The sequence below is a fragment of the Oryzias latipes genome, chromosome 15 (genome assembly GCF_053564925.1).
Source record: "Oryzias latipes strain Hd-rR chromosome 15, Olatipes_Hd-rR_3.1".
NCBI lineage: Eukaryota > Metazoa > Chordata > Actinopteri > Beloniformes > Adrianichthyidae > Oryzias > Oryzias latipes.
Genome location: NC_136251.1, coordinates 11,023,311 through 11,035,410, shown reverse-complemented (window position 1 = coordinate 11,035,410; position 12,100 = coordinate 11,023,311). Strand labels below are relative to the sequence as shown.

Below are 12,100 nucleotides of genomic sequence, written 5' to 3'. Positions count from 1 at the left end.
CAATTAAACATCTTGCACATTCTAGTTTAAAATCAGAAAGAATAAAACATAAGCACTTGTGAAATTGGGATAGACGTAACATTTCTGAATTTTAAAACACACATTTTTTTAAAGTTATCGTGCATCACATTTCATTTAAAAAATCTTAAAGAAAAAGTACAGAAAGAAATGGTCCATTCCTTTTTTTTGGACAAAAAGATAGATTATGTTCTGAATGATATGCAAATGGCTGTAAATATGGAAATGGCTGCACAGTGGAGCAGTGGTTAGCACTCTTGCCTCACAGCAAGAAGGCCCCTGGTTTAAGTCCCAGCTGGGGGACCTGAACCAGAAATAAATGGGTGACCTTTCTGTGTGGAGTTTGTATATTCTCCCCGTGTGTGCCTGGGTTTTCTCTGGGAACTCTGGCTTCCTCACACCTTCCAAAAACATGCTTCATAGGTTAATTGGTTAATCTATATTTGTCTCCTGTGTGAATGTGAGAATGCATGGGTGGGTGTGTGATTGTGGACACTCTAACCTGTGACAGACTGGCAACCTGTCCTGGGTGCCCCCTGCCCTCACCCACAAGTGGCTGGGATAGGCTCTGGCAGCCCTGTGACCCTGAAAGCAAATAAATGGAAGAAAATGAATAATATTTTTACAAATAAAGGTACAATCTTTGCTATTCCTCTTCTCAGTGATCGTTTTGACTCCCTGTGACTTAAACAGCAGCCTATTTCTCAACTTACCTGCACTGGTTAGGAGGGGGTTAAATGTTGTGTGTGAGTCGAGGGTGGTTTTTATTTGATTTGATTTGATTCTTCAACGTTAATATGAGCTCTTATTATGTGTCTTGATCATAGGCTGTAAAAACAGTTTTTACAGTTTAAATGAGTTAACAGCACAAAGCGTGTCTGTGATTCACAGAGTTTGGAAGTGTATGAGGGTGGGTTTGTGTGAACATTCGTATCTATAAAATCTGTCTTGATTTTTTGGCTTCTTCAAGCATTTTTTTAATGGACATCAGCAAAACTTGGAGTTCTTAGGGACCAGTTCTAATTTAGCAAAACTCCATGTCCAAGCGGTCCACCATTAGCTGCCTGGCGCATGCCTGATAGTAAGATGGTGTGCGCATTTTTTTGTTTGGCTCTGTGTTGCCAGGTGACGGGACCAGCTGGGAGGGCTGAAAGCTATTCACTTCCCTTCTGTTGCCCCAAGGCAGAAAGCAAGGAGGGGGCAAAAAGAAAGGGAAAGAGGTGGGGCTTATATGAAGCACGGGACAAACTCAGAGAGCATTCAGGAGGGGTGGGGGCTGTGTGTCGTCATCCGGAGGTTAAAAAAAAAAGTGCAATCTGACAAAACCAACCAAAAATAGTTTTTGTCCACCTCTGAGACTGTTTGGGGGGTTAGACTGAATTGCGATAGAGCAACAGTCAGGCGTGGTGCAGCAGGGCACAAAGAACTGATTACTATACATGCAAAACAGGATTGCTTAGTTTACTTATTTTGCCTTTATTTAGTAAAGTTACATTAAAAACATGTATCCAATGAATCAATTGAAACAACTGAACAGATCTATAAAACAGTGGTTCCAAACCCTCGGGCCGCGGACCGGTCCCTGGGACAGTTAGTACCGGGCTGCAGAGAAAAAAAAAATGACCTACATCAATTTTATTTATAGTCTGATTATTAAGGATCAGGGATGTGCACAGGATTTTAGAGGGGCGGGGGCCTAAAGTCAGAAAAGGACAGCAGAAAAAAAACATTTATTGATCCTTTAAACCAAATGGAAAATTAGTAAAATAATAAAATAAAGTACTAATAGATTTGTGATCTGTTTAGGTGAAAGTGATACAAGTGGGAATTTTTGTGAACAAGCCTTCCTTCACTTTATCATAGACTTGGAGGACATCAAAGCAATAAAACACTGGAGGGTATTTATATTGACACAATGTGCTGCATAAATGATCAATATGAATCAGGTTTAATCTAGATCATAATATTTTAAACACAGACATCCTATAACTTTTCTCACCAGAATGCTAAAATATTACTATTATTTAATGTCATCATCCTGTTGCTGTGAAGATTCTGCAGGTTAGTTTGGGTTTCAGTGGTGTTTTTGGTCATATTCTATCTCTATCAGTTGCAGGTTCTTGTTAATCATCCACAGCTGTCTTCATTTCTGTTCATTGTCTTCAGTGAGTAGAAGTGTCTGGTTCTCTGTTCTACCTTGTCAGGTCAACAGCTTTATCTGCTTTTTGTTTCTCCACAGTTTTTGTCCTGTTTAAGTTTATTTATTGAATGTTTTGTCCACTTCCTGACAGTTACACCCAATGTGAGTTCTGTTCTATTTTGGGATTCACAGTTAAACTCAGTTGCATCTTATCTAAACACAGCCTTTTGATGTGATTGGCAACATTTTAATACAAAAGATTATGAAGCTGAATGACACAAAGTTTAAAGAAGGCTACTTTAATCAGAAAATATTATGTTAAACAGATATATTTTGTGTCAGACGCGTAGTGAGGAAGCTATGAACTCTCCATAAATACTGTTCATTTACTTTGAAAATATTTTATTTTGAACATAGGAACCAACTTCCTGTCCCTGCATGATCTGTGTCCGATTTCCCTACTCCCTAACTGCTAAAAAACTATATAGTGCGGGACTATGTAGTGCCCTGGATTTTAAAAGCAATTCGAAGACCATGGTCACTACTTTTATTTTATTTTTTAAATCAGCGAATATGACTTCATCACTTTCACAATAAAAATTTAATTACTGTAATCTGAGCGTTTTGCAACCATTATTTATTAAAAAAAAACATATTTTATTTGGCAAAAATGATTTAGACACAATTCATCGTGGTCTATATTCGCCAATCTAGTGAGCATCGATTACAACAAAAAATGAAGGGTCGATAGAATACCGGGGGCAGGGGCGCAACTACCCAATTTCATAGGGGTATGCGGCCACATTAAAAAGGCCCCCCCACACAAACACACAAACATAAATGCACGTAATGAAAAGTCCTATTCACCCCTCCTAAAGCTATCTAAACATCCACACAACACTTTTATTGTTTAAATGTATACATCTCATTACTTCTTAATCTGATTATGGATACCAAAGAATGTCAGATAAATGCATCTAGACATTAAAGAAAAACACAATAAGAAACAACAAACCACAACAAGGATCAAGTTTCTTATGCATAAGGGAGAAAAGCAAGTGTGACGGAAAATTTCCACCACGGTTCTCTTCTCAAATGTCTTCTTCTCCTAGTGCTCCTTTTAGTAAGTAGTAAGAATTCAGGTAGGAGGTCAAAATTTCCAAACAAAGAGAAAAAGTTCATTAGGGGGGGTCGTATAATGAACAATTTGGGAGGATTCTCAGATCAAACAGTATTCCTTATCTGCTAAGGACAGTGTGTCATGAACCCCACTCATCCTAGTTGGGATGAGAAACATATGAACAAACACACAAAGCTGTTTCTAAAAAGGTAAAAAGGTCAATCTGAGTTAACATTTAAAATACATTTAAACAAATACATTTAAACAATGATAATAACAAAACAATTTCTTTCACAGGATATGACCCAGCAGAACATTTTTGTGAGCCGTTTTCAACCGTGTATTATCTCTATGATACCCCAAATTTGTGTGGTGAAGGCCATTCAGAAGGATCTTCTGAGTAATGCCTTGCTCCAGCCATGACGTGCGGTGAGGTTGATGGCTGGTGAAGCACTGACTCATCTGGAGTCAAATTTACAATGAAAGAACTAAATGTTTCACCTTTCATCCAACAGCAGCTAACAGCATATCAAATACACACAAGAACATGTTTGTCCTACAGAAAATATTTCTTCTATAGATAGAACAATCTTCCTGTGTATAAATTATATATATGTACTGTAAACAGATTAAAGTTTACAGATGTGTTCAGCACACATCTGACCCTCAGTAACTATTTCTGGTATTTTTTCCAACTTCAAATTCTGGTGCTTTAATCAGATATCAAATTTTGTCTGTGAAAATGATCATAACAATAAAATAAATGATTTTCCTTACTCTTTTGGAAAAGGCTTCCTTATTTTCCTTTAGTTTATATGAGTTTTTTCCCCCTCTCAGACGTCCTCTATCTTTTTCTACGGCACCAGTGTAGCTAAAAAGCAGCTGTCAGCTCAGGTTTGCCCCCTGCCGGTGAGGCATGCCTTACTTAAAGGCTTTTCTGTGGCCCTGATTCAGGGCTTCCACCGCACGTCTCTGTTAACATTGAGTCCTGCCGTCAGAAATGAGGCACAGCGCTCCCGAGCCTCACCAAGGGTTTCCGCTCCGTCTGTGATCGCGGAACACTCAAATTCTGTGATTTTAACCTCAGAAACTGTGGAAAACATGTTGAGTTGACTGAACATGTATATATAACACAGATTAGTGGAAGATATTATTTACTTAAGTTACCTTTTTCTATTTTATCACGATTATGAGAGGTGAGGCTCTACCTCACTTGCCTCACCTGACCGCACGTCACTGGCCCCAGCCCTCTCCTCTGTACCTCTCTCTTCTTCTCCCTCTTCCTTATCAGCTGATCGTCTCTTCCTCTCTGTCATCATCATCATCAGTTGGAATTGAATAAGTTAGTTCAAAAGGGGCCCAAGTACACAATTTTTCAAAATAGATATATTACAAGTTTTATGATATTCAAGGGAAAAGCTATCTGATTGTTTGCAAAAATGTTCAAAGTCCATTGTAATGTATTGACTATGCTTGACATTTAAAATGCATTAAAGCAAATTCCTGGACTTGGGCCGATAATGTTCACACACGCATACTTATGCCTTTAAACCAACTAGTGTGAAATATTTCATTAAATCACGCAAAGTGTTTGTGCAAAGGTGAGCTAACACCTGTGCTCAGGTGAGTGTTTATGTTCTTCTAAAATGGATGGTGGAATGTAAAAAGAAGGAGGGAGAGCTCCCAGCCATCCCCACACCAAGACCCCCACCGCAGCAGGTGCGGCAGCCAGAACCCCCCCCAACGCCACTCGGCAGTAGGCAGAGAACAACCGCCCCTGGGTGACCACATCCACCACCCAGGCTAGGGCCAGCAGGAACGCCCCGAGGCCCCCAGAGCCAGAGAGCAGGGAGGCAAGGAGGGGCAGAGAGCACAGCCCCGGCCCAACCAGGAGAGCAGCCCCCCCACCGCGCCAGGAGGGCCCAGCGCCGGGCCCCACCCGAGAAGAGTGCCCGCAGCCCCAGACGAGTGCCACATCACCACCCAGGAGGTCTGGGCATCCTCCTGCCCCACCCCAGGTATGGGCCAGGACCCCTCAAGGAAGAACCGCTCCGCGCTCCAGGCAGCCACCCCCCGGCCCACCGTGGGTCCAGGAAGGAGCAAGGCAGGGGCTTGCCGCCCCAGCCCAGGAGGAGGGCACACAGGAGAAGAGGAAGTCCACAAGAGATGTTGTAAACATGGCCCGACCAGGCTCATCCACAGTTGGAAATTTGGCGAGGCCCAGCACTCAGGGGCATGGACCAGAACCCACACCACAGGGACATGGACACCCCCGGCTCAGGTGTGATGCGATCCCCGGCTCTTGGCCTTGCCAGAGAGCTCAGGGATCCCTCTCCCTGCATGGAGAGAGCACCGCCGGGCCCAGAAAACCAGCACCCAGGGGACGTGGCCACCGTTGCCAAGGGCCCAGTTCCCCCTACCAAAGATGGGGTAGGGGACAGATGGTCCAAGGTCTCACCTTCCTTGCAAAATGGGTATGTGTTTGTTTAAATTATGAAGATGATGACGATGCAGTCACTGCATCGTCATCATGTGATGTCATATGATGATGCAATCAGAAACTGCATCATCATCATTTGATGTCATATGATGATGCAAATGACACCATAGCCCAGTGATGTCATATAGGACATTACATCACTCCAGAAAGTTTATTTATAGACCCTAAAAATCCTGTTTAAGACATCTTTAGTTGCAAACGACTAAAAGACACTTCGAGACTTCAAAACACTCAAAGATACTTTGAGAGACCTTGAGAGACTTTGAAACACATCTGCTTTCAAAACGCTGTGGTTTAAAATCTGTTTCCAACTCTAATTTCTACCGATTTACACAAAGAACTATGAATAAATCCGGAAAATCTACCAAAATGGTTGCTTCTGAAACCAAACCTTCAGAGGTTCAGAAGGATTTGTCTGCCCTGAAAAGAGAACGGGACCTTTTACTGGAGAAACTCTTTGACAGAAACGAGCAATTATCTCAACTGAAGAAGACCAGAATTGAGACTGAGGAGAGCTGTGTTTTGCACTGGGAGCTGCTGCAAGACATGGAACTCGCCTTGGAGGAAGAGCGCCGACTGAGAAAGACGCGTGAAAAGGAACTGCAAAGATGTAAGCAGTTGGTCAAGGCAAAGGCTAAAAAAGTCAAGCAGGACCTGGAGGAACAGGTCAACCTGAAACATCAACTCAACACAAAACTGCGGCTGAAGATCAAACTGGCGGAAAAACTGGAGTCTAAGGCGACGGAGCTTTCTGAAGTTAAAACAACGCTGCAAGCATTTGTCCCACCTGTGGAATATGCGGACGTCACTGAAGACGCATCAGTGGACACCAACGTTTCAGAACCACAGCTGGGTTCTGAACAAGAAGCGGTTCCAGAGCCTTCCAAAAAGCGCAAGAAGCGTAAGAACAAGAAAGCAAAGGCACTCCCTGCCCCAGAGGAACCAGAAAGCTGTGAACTGGTCAGCCCACCTCTAGCCGACCAGGTTGACGTGAATCTAGATCAAACAAAAATGGAGGAAACTGATTCAGCAGTGACAGAGACCTTTCCTGAAGAGACTGAAGCCAAAGGTTTACTACCAGAATCTTTGGAAAATGTTGTTGAGGAGGCATCAGCCCAAACTGAAGGGTCAGAGCCAGAGTCAGAACAATTGACTGCAGATCCTCCCAAACGACGCAAGAGACCTGTGGAGATGGACACCACAGAATCTCCTTGCTCTAAACAACTGAGGATCTGCAAACCAGTCCCCATAAGGACACGTCTGGCCAAACGCAGAGCAGAAGTCCACGCAAGACTTAGTCAGAAGACATCAGACAAAACTGGCTTAGGACTTCCATGGACCTTCACTGACAGTGAGCCTGAAATTGAAGCTTCACTTCTAAATCCAGTCAGCATAACCACACCTCCTACAGATCGAGAGAGTGTGCCAGAATTAGATGCTTCTCCTTCACAAACGTTGGAGAACGCCTCTGAGGAGGTTTCATCCCAAATGAACACTGAACCATCCAACAATGAAAGTTCGGAAGTGGAAAGTTCTGACATTTCTGATGAAGCAGTCGTGTCCGAATTTCTGGGAGAAGAAACCAACTGTTCCAGCCAATCAGAGCCACCCAAAAAGCCAAAGGTCTCCCTCTGGAGAAGGTTCAAAAAGGCTCTGACACCAGCAAGATGGCGAAAGTACAAGAGTGACACTCCTGTGGTTGTCACGGATCAAAGCTCTCCAGAGACTTCAGAGGCAGCTGAAGATCTGCTTCAGAGTCCATCTTTGGACGATCAAGACAGAGACTCATCGCTCGCCTCTCAGCCTGTTAAGTCTGAAGAGTTAGATTGGTTAGAAGAGAAAACATCAGATGATGAAGAGGAGGAAATATCAGATGAGGAAGAGGAATCGTCAGATGATACATATGAAACATCAGATGATGAAGATGAAACATCAGCTGATGAAGAAGAAACGTCAGCTGATGAAGATGGGGAGTGTCCTGATCAATCTGAATATACAAGTAGACAGAAGATTTCCTTGTGGAGAAGATTTAAAAAGGCGTTCACGCCAGCGAGCAAACGCCAGTTTAAAAGAAGATTAAAGAACTAAGACTTTAACTAGACCGAAGTCGGGTTTTCTCCTGGTGCTCAGGTTCACCCTTAAAAAATATCGTTTGAGGATAAAATGGATATCAGATTGATCATAGAGTGGGTAGATGGAAAAAAGTAAAGAAGGGGGATGGAATAAATAAATAAATGAATGGATGAATGAAAGAAAGAATGAATGAGAGAATTTAGTTTAGTTTTTTCTTGTGTGGTTTTCTCCTGGTGCTCAGGTTTGCCCTTAAAAAAATTATTTTGAAGATAAAACAGATGATACTAGATTGGTCCCAGAGTGGGCAGATAGAATTAAGTAATGAAAGGGGGTGGAATGAATTAACAAGTGAATGAATGAATAAATAAATGAATGAATGGATGAATGAGAAAATGTAGTCTTTTTTTACTTTTATGTTGAATCTGTTTGGGTTTTCTCCTGATGCTCAGGTTCGCCCTTAAAAAATTATATTGCCCCCCAGGGGATGGTTCAAATGCAGAGAGCAAATTTCCCATTGCGGAATTAATAATCCATAATACAATTAAATAAAATAAAAATATTAGCAGGAGTTAAAAACAAATCTTTTGAAGATAAAACAGATGATGTCCCAGAGTGGGAAGATGAAAACAATGCAATGAATAGGGATGAAATGAATGGATGAATGAATGGATGAATAAATGGATTAGAAAATATAGTCTTTCTTTTCTTGTGGGGTTTCCTCCTGATGCTTAAGTTCGCCCTTAAAAAACAAAAAAAATATGTTTTTTACGCCATTTAACCTTTAAAAAAATGAATGAATGAGAGAATGAATGAGTAATGCAACCACAAGGAAGCACAACCCAGTGCTCTCTTGTGCCGGTCCCAAGTCCGGATAAATGCAGAGGGTTGTGTGAGAGCAAAAACAAAAGAAACATGTGAATCACAAACACAGATGACTTCATGTATGTCTCACAAACTTCTCTGTATGTACATGCCATCAAGATTCTGTTACATGGCCTGCACTGCCGTCACCGGGGCCCTGCTCTGGAGCTGAGCACCTGGTGGGCGGGACTGTTCCCACTCCCTGCTTGGGTTCCAGCCCAATGATATGGGACCACTCCCCTGTGGGCATACTCCTGAGCCCCCAGCACAGCCCCCAAGTGTTTGAGTTCACTTTGGCGGTTGGATCATGTCCCTTCACCTATAGGCAGGGGACAGGTCTCGGGCTGCAGATTGTTTCCTAACGGACATTATGTTCAAACACACAAGTGTCCATAAACATTTGGTACAACAACACCCTCGGTGGGAGATCAATGAGCGACTTTGTTCTGACGACGCTCGGCCGTGTGTCTTGGACAGTCAAGTATTGAGGAAGGGGCAGAGATGTCCACTACCGGTTGGTAAGTTGGATTTGCTGGTGGGGAAGAAGGCTGGAAAGACCTGGCAAACTGTCTGGTTTACTGGAATCATCTGGCTGAGCCCTCCATCTGGGAGGTCTTCATCTCCCACATCCAGGAAAACTTCAAGCGGGTACCAAGGAAGGCTGGGGATCTTGACTCCAAGTGGACCACGTTTTTCTCCCCTACTGTCTCCGCTGTGTCTGCAAGGTCTCTTGATCCCGTTGCGGTGGGAAACCCCAAAGCCAGTGGTGGATACCAGAGGTAAGGGATACAAAAGAAGCAGTTTTAGCCAGCGTGGCTGGCTCCTAGGACTCCTAAGGCGGCTGACAGGTACCGGCAGTCTTATTGAGCGCTCAGCCAGCTGGACCTGCAGTGACTCCTCAGAAAGCGGAGCTGAAGCTTCGTAGGAGTATGCGCTAAACTATCTGCGTGGAACAGATTCACAGAAACAAAGCAGAACAATATTTTTCATGACAAAAATAATGTAAACTGAGACACCCCTATCTTCCTTTAATTCCATATTTCTTAAAGTAAAAATAAATGATCAGCTGTTTTCTCAAACTCACTGACGGTCAGAGCAAAATACAAAAACACATCAGACTGTTTTGCAAAAATCCCCTGGGATTACTACGGTGGCCGAGAAACGCCATTGCAGCAAAAAACAGAATAGCAAATGCAAACAAAAAAAGGAAATGCAAATAAAAAAACAAACACTGCAAATAGCTGCGTTCACAGCAAAAAAAAAAGTGATGGAAAAAACTAAAATAAATTAGAACATAAAAAAACTGAAGAAAAAACAATTGCAAAGCACAAAAAAAGCGATGCAAACAAGAAAAGCCACAACGGAAGTGAATCAGGGATTGTTTTACTGGTGACACCTCTCTGTCAGCAGCTAGCAGCCCGTGGGCTTGCAGAGCTTGCTCGCTTGTTACGCCGGCAGACATAAATCCACTGCAGGATGAGAAGGCTGCCTGCTCATGCATTCTCTGCTTGCAGTGTCCAAAAATTTTTTCCCTAAACTCGATGCATGTGGGAGGAGTGTCCAGCTAATGTTTTTAGCTTGATAGATTTCTTTATTGTTGTCAAACATCTCCAAATGTTCAGGCAAAATCCAAAATGTCACTTAGCCAAAGTGATTTTAAAAGCAAAAGGCCTTAAACTAAATATTCACTCACAAAAAATAATTATCCAAACTTTTAACATAAAAAGGAACTAAAACACCATCTAACCCGCCATCACACATACTTCTGAGCAACTTTTCTCATCATTTAGTGCTGTTTCAGTCAAAGGATTAAAACATTTTCAGTATTTTGGTACATCTAGTTAAAGAAATTATTTAAAACAAGAACTGCGCAAACAAGCTCCTTTATTGTCTCTTCATGATTAGTGATACTATAAATCCTGCTCACTACAGCTGTAAAACACTTGTGACCATAGTAACTTTAACCTGAACACCCAAGCCTGTTTTTATCACGACTATAACGTACCTGCTGTCTCTCAACCATTTGCAGAAACTTTTCTTCATTCACACCACATCTTTGTCCCTCTTGCGTTTTCTGTTTTGAGCCCCAGATTGGTTTTTCTTTTGCCTTTCCATTTAAAGCGCGCTGTCATTGTCATCTAGGAACTGAGTTTTTGTTTCTATCTGTAGAAAGTATTGCATATTTTTCCTGCTTTCTTCGGTCATAAACAAAGTGCAAGTGAGCACGCGCAAATCAGATCGCTTCACATGATCATCATGATCAGACATGATCCTCGCGCCAACCAGGGTGAACTCCAACACTTGGGGGCTGTGCTGGGGGCTCACAAATAAGCCCCTTCAGCCCGCCTGCTCTAACCAGAAAAAACTCCAGAATGGTAGAGAGTCCAACCTGTCTCGAGGGATTGAGTTTCAGAGCCCAGACTGTGCGTGGAGTGAATCCGACTATTTGAGATGACTTTTCCCAAAAGCAGTGTTCCATGACCGGGGATTTGGGCCAAGGCTGGGTACCCGTAACTGCGTTCTAGGCCTGCAGACCAAAGCCATAGCCTGAGACCTAAGCCTCGCCTGAAGGCGCTGTGACATGACTCTCTCGTCCACCTGGGTGTAGTCCAACTTGGGGACTGAGTTTCAGAGCACAGACTGTGCGTGGAGTGGATCCGACTGTATCTAGACGGAACCTTTCAACCTCCTGCACGAGCTCAGGCTCCATCCCTCCCAGAGAGGTATCATTTCAAGTTCCAAAAAAAACGTTCCATGACCGGGGTTTGGGCCATCAGGGGAACCACCTTTAACTGCCACCCAAACCACATTGCAACAGCAGCTTTTGAGCTCTGCTGCAGGTGTTCGGCCCAAAAGGAAGTGGTTCCATGTCATTGGGCTGGAACCCAAGCAGGGAGTAGGAACAGTCCCGCCCAACCAGGTGCTCAGCTCCAGAGCAGGGCCCCGGGGACAGCAGTGCGGGCCATGTAACAGAATCTTGATGGCACGCACATACAGAGAAGTTTGTGAGACATACATGAAGTCATCTGTGTTTGTGATTCATATGTTTCTTGTTTTTGCTCTCACTCAACCCTCTGCATTTATCCGGACTTGGGACCGGCACAAGAGAGCACTGGGTTGTGCTTCCTTGTGGTTGCATTACTCATTCATTCTCTCACTCATTCATTTTTTAAAGGTTGAATAGCGTAAAAAAAAAGTTTTTTTGTTTTTGTTTTTTTTAAGGGCAAACCTGAGCACCAGGAGAAAACCCCACAAGAAAAATAAAACTACATTTTCTCATCCATTCTTTTATCCATTCATTTCATCACCTTTCATTACATTGTTTTCATCTGCCCACTCTGGGACCTATATAATATCATCTGTTTTATCTTCAAAAGATTTATTTTTT

At 42.9% G+C, this 12,100-nt stretch overlaps 1 long non-coding RNA gene across 1 annotated transcript in view; it reads right to left on the bottom strand.

The window, feature by feature from the left end:
• Positions 1-12,100, bottom strand: part of LOC144984115 (uncharacterized) — a 33,745-nt gene that overhangs the window by 4,920 nt on the left and 16,725 nt on the right. Inside the window, exon 2 of the long non-coding RNA XR_013647780.1 lies at positions 521-603. This is a non-coding gene — a long non-coding RNA (uncharacterized LOC144984115). The remainder of the gene's footprint in view (positions 1-520; positions 604-12,100) is intronic.